This window comes from Plectropomus leopardus, chromosome 24 (genome assembly GCF_008729295.1).
Source record: "Plectropomus leopardus isolate mb chromosome 24, YSFRI_Pleo_2.0, whole genome shotgun sequence".
Lineage (NCBI taxonomy): Eukaryota > Metazoa > Chordata > Actinopteri > Perciformes > Serranidae > Plectropomus > Plectropomus leopardus.
Window position 1 is genome coordinate 1,226,843 of NC_056486.1, and position 12,627 is coordinate 1,239,469.

A 12,627-nucleotide genomic window follows, 5' to 3' on the forward strand; every position below is an offset into this window, starting at 1 on the left:
ACTTCACTATTTTTCATTTCTTAATGCAATTTGTTTGCCATACATGTTGTTCTTTTTATTTTTCTCCCCCAAAAATCAAAACGCGCAAGAAAAACATTTTTTTTTATTTACAAGAGGAAAACTAGGCTAATTTTTTAAATTGTTTATTTTTGTAATGCTCATTTTAACCAAAGGAGGCTAAATTGCATCATGAGGGGACTTTTCATTGCAAAATCAAACATCAACGGTAGTAGTTACCAGCAGTCTCCAGCATAATGTGAGCATTCAACTGTTGGGCTGCCTTCCTCATAGAAAGGCTTCGTGGTAACCTCTGCTTTAGGTCAGTGTGTACATCTGCTGTGGATAATATTTGTAATTACAGTATGTTTGTGTATTGTCAGTGGGACATTTGGAAACTTTGGCAATATAAATAACTATGGTTATCATATATTTATTGAATACTGCAATTACAATGCTCTCAGTCCTTTAACATCCCCCTCAGTCAGTTCAGACCTCTAGGATTAAATTGTTGAACACACAAGTCAAATGTGGACATCTCTGTGAAATATGAAACAATCAAAAATGAGCTGACGGGCCAGAGTGGGGATTCAGAGTGACTGATTAAATCAGCATTGCATATAATGAGGAACACAGCCCAACAGTTGAATGCTCGCCCTTACTGTTGATGTTAGATTTTGCAATGAACAGTTCCCTGGTGGTGCGCTTCAGCCTCTTGTGGTCAAAATGAGTATTACAAAAAGAAACAGTTACAAAAAACTTACACATGAAAAAAGAAAACCACATTTTCTCACTTAGTAATTTTTAAAAAATCATCAAAAAATACAAGGGAAATGTCTCAAGTCATTGAAACATTTATTAAAATGTCATATACAAATATTTAAAAATTCACATGCAAATTTCAAGTCAGTCACATGACTCTTAAAATACGTAATTTCACCCCTGATTTTTGGTTTTTAACATTTTTCCTCTGGAAAACATTTCCAGTTGGGTCCTCGACTTTAACCCCTCCATCATTTGTGGCAACAAACTCAACCGAACGACGCAGTCGACAGGTAATAGGGACTGAGCTGCATGCATCAGAACTAATTACTTTAAATAGCCCCAGTCTCAGGCTTATTTTTCCAGTCCACGTCTCTCCAATTTGACAGCTGGCAAAGGTAGCTGCAGCGGTGAGCTGCTGCGTGAGACTTTTCATCCCGTTAATTAATTGTAGGGGAACTAAACCGTGAAAAGCTACAGACAGGGGACCTTTAGTGGCCGCTCTCTTGGCGGGTCTGGCATGACAGCCACTGAGGGGAAGCACACGTTAATAAGCCAGGTGCAAAAGGGAAACTAAAAAAAACAATGTACTGCATTAGTTTTGGGTGGTTTAACTTCATTTGAGCCCGAGCTGAACATGAAGCTATCAAACGAATCTATCAAATACTTTTAATAAAGTGGATAAAAGCAGCTTGTTTTTGACTCAGTTGTTTGAAGAACAAGCTCAATGAAAAAGAGAAAAAATCCCAGTGAAAGCCACAGAAAAGGCAAAATATTAGCCTAAAAGAAAAAAAGGAAAGGAGGGGGTGCTCTGTGCTCAAATGATCTGGAATCAGATAGTACAACCTTGTTAGCATCGCAAGCTTATTTCCATATTAACGACCCCTTCAGAACCTTCAAAGTAATGAATAATTGACAACAAATGAAATGTTTTGATTGTCGTCAGCGCCTGGCGTGTTTAATGTTTCATATGTTGCTTCTGAGCTAATTATGGAGATGGCACATTCGTCAGAAATATGTCCCCCTCGCAACCCCTGCGCGACCCTCCCACCGTCCTCCGCAAATGCCCGAGTGTTTCCAGACAGGCGAGGGAGGGAGGCCGGGTACACGCAGCCACGGGCCCTGTTGTAATTATCAGCGCTCGCAGGCGTTGTTTGGCCACAAAAACACCACATATTACAACCTCGGAGGGAGCAGGCGATGCAAAGAAAACTAAAACGTAATTTAACGGCCACGAAAGTATTTTTGGATATGTGATGTCATCGTTTCTTCATCTTATCTGGATATGAAATATCGTCATAGTTTGTTTTGAATTCTTTACTTAAGGCCAAAATATCTCTGTTCATTGTTTCAGTGCACATATTTTTATATATTATATAAATATATATTTTGAACTCACCTACAGACTAGTTTTATACGTCGCATTGTTGCATAAGGCTCAGTTTTATATTTTACACACTCAGCACATTATCTATATTATAATTCCATAATTAAAACTTTATCCTATCTGATCATTTTTTATTTTCATTATTATGTCTTCTTTGTCTTTTAATGTGACGCACTCTGTGTATGTAATTTTTTTGTTGTAAAGCAGGTTGGGCCACATTTTTAGTTTTTTAATTTTTATTTCTATGCTTGTTATTATTATTAATATTATGACTATCATCGTTATCCTAACGTTTATTTAAATATTCACACACTGGTGCTAATTGTCAGTTAGCGTATTTCTTTACATTTATATTTTTATTCACTTTGAATACAATATTTTTTAATATATTTAAATATTTACATACTAGTGCTAATTGTTTACTATTACTGTATTTCTGCTTTTATATTCATATTTTTATATGCTTCTACTTATTCTTACTTGGGATAATCGGCATCAGAGCGACTGTAACGAACCATAATTTCCCGCCAAGGATCAATTGTTGAGTCTAACTGGACGTTTGTGCTAAATTTGACGACATTCCTTAAAGGCCATATTGGATTCAAGAGAGAGAGGTGGACAGTTCACCGTGGCCTTGACCTTTGACCACCAAATTCTCATCAGTTAATCATTGAGTCCAAGTGGATGTTTGTGCCAAACTTGAAAAAAATCTCTCAAGGTGTGCTCTTGAGATATCGCATCAATGAGAATGAGATGGAAGAAAGGTCACAGTGACCTTGACCTTTGACAACTACAATCTAATTATTTCATTCCTGACTTTAAGCTAACATTTGTGCCAAATTTGAAGCAAATTTTTTAAGTTTTTGGGGCATTACGTTGAGAAGACAGATCAAAAACTAGCACACCGCTAAAACTAGGCGACTGCAGACTTAGCATCACACAGATAACGTTACTCACCTTTGACAAGATGAGCCGTTTTGGTTTCGTGTAGCAGCTGCAGGCGGATGCTGGATTTACCGTTCGTTGTCCCGTGAAGGTGAGCGGCTCCAAAGACAGTCCTTCAGCGCCGCGTCTCACCTGTGTAAAGGCAGCAACAGAAAGTTTGAATCAAACAGCTCAGTGTAATCACTGAGAGATTTCTGCCTCCACTGACTAATGCAGTAAGTCAGCACAGCTGCCGCCCACGCAGGATGGCGGCTGCGTTGATGGCGGCATCCACGTGTATAGTATGTCTATGAGCGCGCACGGCTGAAAAAATGTGGACGACCTCCGATCGCGGTCCGAGCAATCGAATCTCAAGACGCATTCAGAAACATTAACAGCAGGTGTGAACAGCCAGTTCACCCACACTGATCTCCATCTAATCTGAGCCCAACTTTTCGGCAGCGGTTAGTTGTTGATGAACTTTTTGGCCGCCACCTTGTCTCTCTGATGCACCTTGACAAGACGCCAGACAAACCGGAGCTGACAGGGGTCGTCCGTGTCAGACAGAGAGACAGCTGAAGCGCGTGTGCTATATTTGGTTGTTTGTGTGTACTACATGTGTTTGTTTGTGTGCGTTTAAGTGTTTATCTCTACACGCTCCTGAGTGTGTGTGTGTGTGTGTGTGTGTGTGTGTGTGTGTGTGTGCAGTTGTCATGGTCCAGTCAGGTCGGAGTATCCTGAAGACACTGTCAGGCAGGATTGATTTCCTCTTTCCCGATCTGTGGAAGCATTCCTGTAACACAGCTGACCCCCCGAGTTGCGTTACCTTGTCATTTTGCGACACGAATCAAAGTGAAGACGAGCTAGAAATAGCCGCACGGCGACCTTGAACTACGACGAGGAAGAGGAGACGGGAGTGACGGGAGACACACACACACACACACACACTGTACACAGGTTCATGCACACACATATTTGTGTCGCTCGCTTTCAAGATAATCCAAACATTTTATAAAAACAAGTTATTTTATCTTTCTCCAAGACAAAATAAAACGCATACTGAAAGAAACAATTTGAAAAGGTTGTAGTAAGTAACATTAATACTAACAAAAAATATTTACTCTGGAGAGTTTGATTTCTAAAACATTTGAGACGATTTAAAGGAAAACTTAAACCCACTAATGATCGTTTTATATCAGTTATATTTAGTCACCCCGTGTTAAGCTGAATTCTCGCATTCATCCACGGGGAACAAAAAATCCAAATCAGGACGAAATTCTCACTGAATTTAAGTCATACGAGTCCACGTTTAACCCTCTGAAACCGGAGAAAATCAGATTAATTTCTGTCAAAGACAAAAAAAAAAACGGCAATTAGAAACTCGGCAAGAAATGTCCCACAAGATGCAGGAAACCTGTAAAAGGTAACAAAGAAAACGACCTGATTTTAGTTTTAAAAAAAGAGGAAAATGATCAGAAACTAGGGGAAAATGTACAAAAAATATATTTATAATGATTAGAATATATATTTAAAATTGTGGCACAGAAAAAAAATGCATTTTTTGTCAGGTAATATTCTCGTATTTTTTTTTTTTTAACTTTTCTTATTTGCTTATTTTGAAGTAATTTTCTTGTAACTTTTGACTCATTTCTTGCTTTTTTGGGGGCCACGTGTTAAATCGCACATTACCTTCTCTCCCTATGCTTTTAAAAGAAATCAAACCAGTTTGCAAAGGGTTAACGACAGCAAAACTATATCAAAACATCTGTTTATGAACTCTCTCGCGCGCTTCGAGTGAAACTTGTTTGTTCTCTTCAAAGCCAGACTCCACTGACAAAACCAGTGATTTTACCTCGCTGAACACTGGAGCTGCTGGTCTCCCGCTGCCTCGATCTTTCACTTTGTGTGTGTTATTGTGTGACTTTTGTGCACCTGAATTAACCCTTAAAAAGAGCAAAAACACAAAATAACACAAACAAACTATCTGATTGAGGCAGCAGCGGAGCAGCAGCTCTTGTTTTCAGTGAGGTTAAATGACAGTTTTCCTCAGTGGAGTCTGGCTTTGCAGAGAGCGTGCATAAATAAGTATTTGGCTGCAGTGAGGACGGTCTTTTCAGAAAACTAGGCTGTCTATGAAGCAGAAGGATGAAACAAAGGTGGTAAAATACGTTTTTGAAAACATTTGAAGGGAGAAAAGAGAAACTCTGTAACAGCGCTGCTTAGATTTACCGTTTACTCTCAGTTTATTTTGGCCGGTTTATACAATAAAAGAAACATTACGGTGCTGCTTTTGCACAAACTCTGCACTAAATACGTTTTTGAAGAGATTTCAGTCAGGAAACAGGAAATGCAATACGAGAATCTTGGTTTATATTTAGTTTTATAGTTTGATTCAGTTTAAGTTTTGAGAGCAAGAGAGAGAAAGAAAAGGGCTGCCAAACTGTGTTTTAGTGACGGCAAACGAAAATAAAAAAGCGCGATCTGTCGTTTGAAAACAGCGAAATTTGAAAGTGAAAACATTTGAGGGAATATCCTGTTAAAACTTTACAAAAAACAAAACATGTTTTACAATTTTCCCACGATTTACGAACAAACACAATGTTTGCAAATGAAAAACACAATTAACAAAGTAATATATTTAGTTTTGCCAATATGCATAAAGTATTTCTACTGTATCATGCTTCAGATAAAAATGAGATTGTACTGAGTTTGGATATGGTTCTTTTGTTTGATATAGTTTTCTTTTGTTAAACGTGGACCCCTGTGACTTCAATTCAGCAACATTTCCTCTGTTTCTGTATTCTTTGTTCATTATGGAGTCGTGCGAGAAAAACTTTTTTTTTCATGAATTCAAAGCAACACGTGGTGATAACTGACACAGAAATGGTCATTTGGGGGTGAAGTATTCTTTAAAAACCAATATGTTAAAAAATATTTAAAAAAATCCTGCAATAAACGTAGTTCTAAACTAATAAATTGTTTTTTCTCTAAATGCCATAAAAAAATGAGGAGTATTTAATCCAAACCTTCAGCTGTAAGTCCTCTCATCCGCCAGCAGAGGGCAGAACAGCACCACGAAACACGCAAATCTGACTCAACCAGCAGCAGCATCCACCGAGGCTTTTAAAATCCTGACAGACACACACACACACACACACGACCTTTAACCCCGACCAGGTGAAGATAGCAGGTAAAATGTCAGTTTAACTTACATATTTTAAGTGTGAAAATGCGCCTCCACTGTGGGACCACGGAGCAGCGTCGTGTTTCCTGCAGAAAAAAGACACAAAAGGTGAAGAAAATCTATATCAGGAGCCTCAAATATAACATTTCTTCACATTATAATCTTGAAAATGAAATCTCAAATCACATACTGACTAAAGATATCTGACCTGTGAGTCGAGATCTTCAAATCTTCTGCAAAAAATAAATAAATAAAAATAATTCTCCCACAAAAAAGCAGATTTCCTTTTAAACTTTGGTGTCCAGATTTGGTTGAAATGATAAAACATGTCGCTCTGCATAAACTATTTTTTCACTGTATCGATTCATGTAAAGCATTTGAATTAACTGTTTCTGCGTCACATTAAAGGAAAATAAACATTTTCTTTTTGGACACTGATTTTCTTTGCTGCCTGATTTTTGTGAGTAAAAAATAGACCCTGTTACCATCTGTTAATAAATAATGTTTGAGTATTTTATCTAAAGAAGTTACAAAAAGGTCACAGATAATATATGGCCAAAAGTTTGTAGACACCCTCAATGCTACAGAATACAATCATTTTGCATATTTTTGCCTCTTTCCTGTTACAACGTGAAAATATTCTCATATAAAAAAACGAACTGCATTGTTTTCTCAATTTGTTGTGAAAATAAAAAGTATGAAACCCGAGGAGGTTAGTCTGTTTTGGCAGCGTAAATATGTTTAACCCTTTGAAACCTGGAGCCCTGTCACTTTTCTGGTGCTGCAGACTAAGACAAAGAAATGTTCCACAAATTGCAAGAAATTAGTCGATTTACAAAGTTAATTTTAAAAAAAGGAAAATGTCAGGGGAAAAAAAGAAAAAAGGGAAAATTTATGTACAGGTAATAATCATAATTACATTAAAAAAATGTTACCGAACCACTGTAATTTTTTCAAGCATCTTTTTGAGGTCATTTACTTTTTAAAAATTTAATTATTTATTTTAACTAATTTTTAAGTAATTTCCTTGTACTTTTTACTAATTTCTTACTATTTTTTGGGGTAATTTCCCCTTTTGTCGCTGATTGCCTTCTTCCTATGTTTTTTTTTTTAAAGAAGAAATCAAGCCAATTTGCTCAGGTCTCAAAGGGTTAACAACCACATGTGGGTGCAGTGTTTGGGTGTCTACATACTTTTGACAAAACTGTATGTTCCAAGTTTACAATCAAACTCAAACATGATCAGGTGATCGTGTCGCCCACAGTTTGCTGGGAGTCGCCTGTGTCATCTGGTCTGCTATCCTCCTCCCACACACACACACACACACACACACACACACACACACACACACACACACACACACACAGAGTGAGAGAGCGCCGAGGCCCAGCTGGGCGAGCTAGCTGCTCTCTCAGAGCTATTTGGTTGGTTATGGATCCCTGAGGGACGCCGCTGCCTCCTGTGAGCGGAGGATCCATGCCAGGCCCTCAGTCGAACCTTGTGTGTGTGTGTGTGTGTGTGTGTGTGTGTGTGTGTGTGTGTGTGTGTGTGTGTGTGAGCGAGAGAGAGAGAGGAGATACTCTGGCTGGCACTTTTTCAAACATGCGCAAAAAGACGACAGCAGCGAGGACGTGTGCTTCTGCTCACAAAAAGTTGACTTTTATTTAAACGACGTATTTAAAGAACGAATCTTGATTAATCATTTTTGCAATGTGAACATTTAAAGGAAAAAAAAGGAGACAAATTTTCTCATTTTGCAGCCTGATGGGAATAAAAACCGGAGAAAACACTTTGCTGGAAGCAGATACATCGGTGCTATTCAGAAAACATAATTCATCTATTTGACAACATCTTCCAGACTGTGATCGATCAGATCTCCGCGTTAGGAAAGTCTGCATGTTTTTCAGCAAACTCACTCCAGCTTGGTTTGATTTTTAAAAAACAAGCTGGACTAATCATATTTAAAAAAGGTTTCGTACTAAAAGTTTCAAATCAAAGGACCAGTACTGAAATTTTGGACTTCAGGAGGTCCTGCATGTTAAAAAGTCTTAACAGGCGTTACATTAATTTGTCTAAAAAAAGGCCTTAAGTGGCATAAAAACGTCTTAAATCAATCTTTCAAAATCTTAAATGCTACAGGAAGGACGATAATATAAATGATGATTTTTTTTAATTACTAAATGTCTCTTGCACTAATGTCAAAATTTTAAACATTTTTTCAACATTTCAAGTTGGCGTCAGAGACGGTTTATTATTACGGAGGGCGAACTTACAGATGTTTTTTAAGTGTTTTATTTGTTTTTGTGTCATTATGTCGTTTTAGAGCTTGTGGATGTGAAACAAATTTCTATGAAAACGTACAATGAAGTATCATCTTATCTTCTGACTTTTTAACAAGCAAAAAAGGTTATTTTATATGTTTTATCTTAAAAAAATAAACTCATAAAATTGTTCTTAACCCTTTTTGTGATGTTTTTTTCCTTAAATTTTGGTTAATGTAAAATTAAATTTCATTCTGAGTGACATTTGAAAAAAAAGTCTATAATCTGACTTCTTCTGGGAGCCGAATTAATTAAAAACACCAACTTTTATGTCAAATAACGTACAGTAAACAGATTCCTGAACCGTTATTTTGTACGCTGCAGTCGTGCAAAAGCTTTTTTTTCTTCTGAATTTTGTTTTCACGAGCTTGAAAATCACGTTTTAACTTTCCAAAGCATCATTTGCACAAAACTTTCAGTTTAAATTTCAAGTTCAGATTTGAGGTAAACTGTACTGAAGTGTCGACATGTTTCTTATTTATCTTTTTTATCTCATCTTTATTATCTTTATCTTTATTTATTTTATCATTGGTACAAACTTTATTCCCTCAGGCTGAATGAAGTCCAGCTTTATGTAAAATGATCAAAACATGTGATCAGCTTTGAAAATATTTCACAATGCTGCAGATTTATCGACCAAAACAAAAATAAAGTACAAGATAAAATGCTGCTCTCACGTTGGTGCGTTATTTCAGATTAGAAAGGCTGATGTTACGCACATAAAAAACAACTGTTTCAGGAGATCCGCACAAAAAATCTTCATCATGTATTATCAAGAAACAAACAAATAAACAAAAAAATGACCTCCTGAATATGCTCAATGAAGCTCTCCGTCAGTTTAAAAAAATTTCATAATTAAAATTACAGAGAGCTTTTAAGACAGCGTGCCGATCTGCTCTAAATTCTTGCATTATTAAAAATTACCAAATAATATTTCATGTAATTTTAAACACTCTGATTGCAGCTTTTTTGCACAACGAGCACATTTACTTTTGATTCTTTGAAAGTACATTTTACTCAAGAAAAACTACACTTTTTTAAATAATGTTTGCAGCACTTTTACTTGCAATGTAGTATTTTTGCAGTACTTTTACTGATATTTACTTTTATAATATTCAATGCATGATCAGCTTTGTGTATTAGTGCAGCTGTGTTGGCAGTCCTCCATATTTAATCTGTTGTCTCATCAGACTTTAGTTACATTTTTATTTATTTGTCTACACATCAAGAGCTGAAACAAATTTGATACTTGATTAATCAGCGTGAGTGATAATTTTTTAGAAATAAAGTCAAAATTCTTGATCAAAGCTTCTCAAATGTGAATTTATTTTGTTTTTTTTAATTCCTCTATGACAGGAAACTTTGGATTGTGGTAAAAAATACATTTGAGGACGTCAGCACGGGCTTTAGGAAACACAGACTGATATTTTTTTCACCATTTTCTGATATTTTATGGACAAAGTTAGAAAACAATCGACAGATTAGGCGAATCAGCAATAAAAATAATTGTTAGTTGTTGCTCTTTATCCACCTTTCATTTATTACACTCGACAGTTTGACGCTCTTTTTCTCTTAAAACACCCCAAACATTTGTAATGATGCACAGAGATACTTTTTGGTCTTTATTTAGTACATTTTCTTACATATTTTTTCCTATTCTGTGAATGTTACTTGTTGCTTCGCGCACTTTAATGTAAATTTTATTTACTTGTCATTAAATGTATGACTGTCTTGCTTTAATCCTGTGAAACCCAGAGCGGCTTCATTATTTTTTTGTGCAAATTGGTGTGATTTCTTCCCCCCAAAAAAAAGAAAAAAGGAGGAAAAGGAAATTAGAAAAGTTCCACAAATTACAAAAAAGCTACGGAAAAATGGCTAGGGAAAAAAAAGCTAATAATTACATTTTTTAAATTATTTAACATAATTATTATAATTCTAAAGCTGTTTTTTTCCTTTTTATTTTTATTTTATTTACAATTTTTTTAAACACTTTTTTTCTTGCTAATTTTTCGATAATTCAGGCCAATCAAGCCAATTTGCCCAGGTTTATAAGGGTTAAACTGTAACATATTTTGGGATACAAGAGTGCCACCGTCAAGAGAAATATGCAACCGTATCCGCAGTCATTTCTCCGTTTTCCTTTTGTCATATTCTTTAGTTTATGAAACGGTTTCAAGCTAAAGCTGAGAGGCTTGTTTTCCATATTTCCTAAAATAAAGAGTCAAAATATTTGAAGTTATATGCTTCTCATTCCAAAAACAGAGCCTGTGTATTTTGACCTCCTCTCCTCCGTTTCAGTATTTCCTGCTCGCAGAGCGAACCTGACAGAGACGGATGCAAATGCTGTTGTTCATCCTCGTTTTAATTGTGTGTCGATCCTGCAGCTTTGGAGTTTTGCATATGTAATAAAAACTACTTTTTCTTTTCACCCTCTGAGCTCTAAATTTCCAGCTCTTAGTTTCAGTTTCTGCCTCGCCTTTTCTGGCTCCGACAACTTTGTTCCATTTCTCATTCTCTGGCATAATTACGGCTTTATAGCATTCTCCACTGCTCGGGCATGCTGTAGATATTTCGCTCCCCCCTTTTCTCTCTTTTTCTTTTTTTTTGTCTTTTTTGGTTTGGCTCTCATTAATAATTCACAGAGAGAGAATGGGAAATTTTAGTGCAATTTGCAGCTGCTGAATCCCAGTTATTGTTTTGCAGGGTGTTGCACAGAGAGAGAAAACCTCGGACGAAGGCTTTGTAGTCCTGAATGTAATTTGGCTGTGTCTCTCTGACAGGCCACACATCATTAGGGGGGGGAACGGGATGTGGGGGGGGGGGTAACGGCTCCGTCCAGCCAGTCAAACACACTGTCCTCATCTGTCGCTCCAAACCCCAGACGCTCTGTGTTTCCTTAATGCTTTTAGATGCTGTTTGTTCATATTTATGCCTCATAACTATCTATGTTTTATTCCGTTTGTTTGCATTCGACCAGGCAGACGCTGAATTATTCAGAGCGGGCCGAGAAGATGACAAAGACGACGGGAAACTTTTGGCCGCTTTTCTGTCAGAATGCAAGACCAGACGCTTCTTGAAAGGAGCAACGACGGCTGCGACGACCAAGTTTTTTTTGGTTTTTTTTAGGGCATCCTGGTGGCCTATTGCTAGGGAAACATAACTGCAACAGTTCGACGCCTGCCGCCGGGGACCTTTGTTGCATGACATACTCTGAGCCCCATGTTTTCTGGCTGTCTCTAAAATGTCAGCTAATAAAGGCAAAAATGCAGAAAATGTAAAAGTTGTTTTTTAATCTATACTCACTTTTCAGGCAAAGCAGCAGTGTGGCAGTGAAGAAACTCAAGTTCAAACTGTTGTGAACTGAAAGATTAGAATGACATTTTCTCAGCTGCAATGCATTTAGTTCAGGGCCTTCTCATTTTGTAAATACCAAAAATAGGAAATATAACGAGTCAAAATGGCTGTAGACTAAAAGTTTCCGCCTCATGTCAACATAATTTGTAGCAGAAGCATGTCAAACTTTTAAAGCTTTCCTTAACATCAACTAAAGAGAGTTTGTTTCTGAAATTAGGAGATTTCAAGAACTGAGGCAGCACAGAGATGCATCAATAATAAAAAGTCATTTTTTAGTAACTGAGGGGATCCTCAGAGAACCCGCAATACGATATTATCACGATATAATGTTACCATAATGAAATATTATCACCATGCAATATAGTGATACAATATCGTCACAATATTCTTTTGATACAATATTATATTACATATTATTCCGATACGATGTTATTATTATACTATATTGTCACGATACAATATTATACTATGATATCATCATGATTCAATATTATCACGAGACAAATTATCACGATATGTTATTATGATACAGTATTATCACGATAAAATATTATCACGATACAGTATTATTATGAGAGGGTATTACCATGATATAATATTATTTCAGTATGATATCACGATACGATAGATATGATCATGATACAATATTATCACGATACAATAATACGATTTAGAGATTGATTCAAAGGGAATTACTG

General features: G+C 36.5%; 1 long non-coding RNA gene across 1 annotated transcript; it reads right to left on the reverse strand.

The window, feature by feature from the left end:
• Positions 1 to 3,123: 3,123 nt before the first annotated feature.
• Positions 3,124 to 12,264, reverse strand: LOC121962921. The gene is made up of 3 exons (XR_006107186.1): positions 11,879 to 12,264; positions 6,283 to 6,340; positions 3,124 to 3,223 (listed from the first exon to the last, which is right to left on the reverse strand). It is a non-coding gene; the product is annotated as an uncharacterized LOC121962921 (long non-coding RNA).
• Between the last annotated feature and the right edge of the window lie 363 nt (positions 12,265 to 12,627).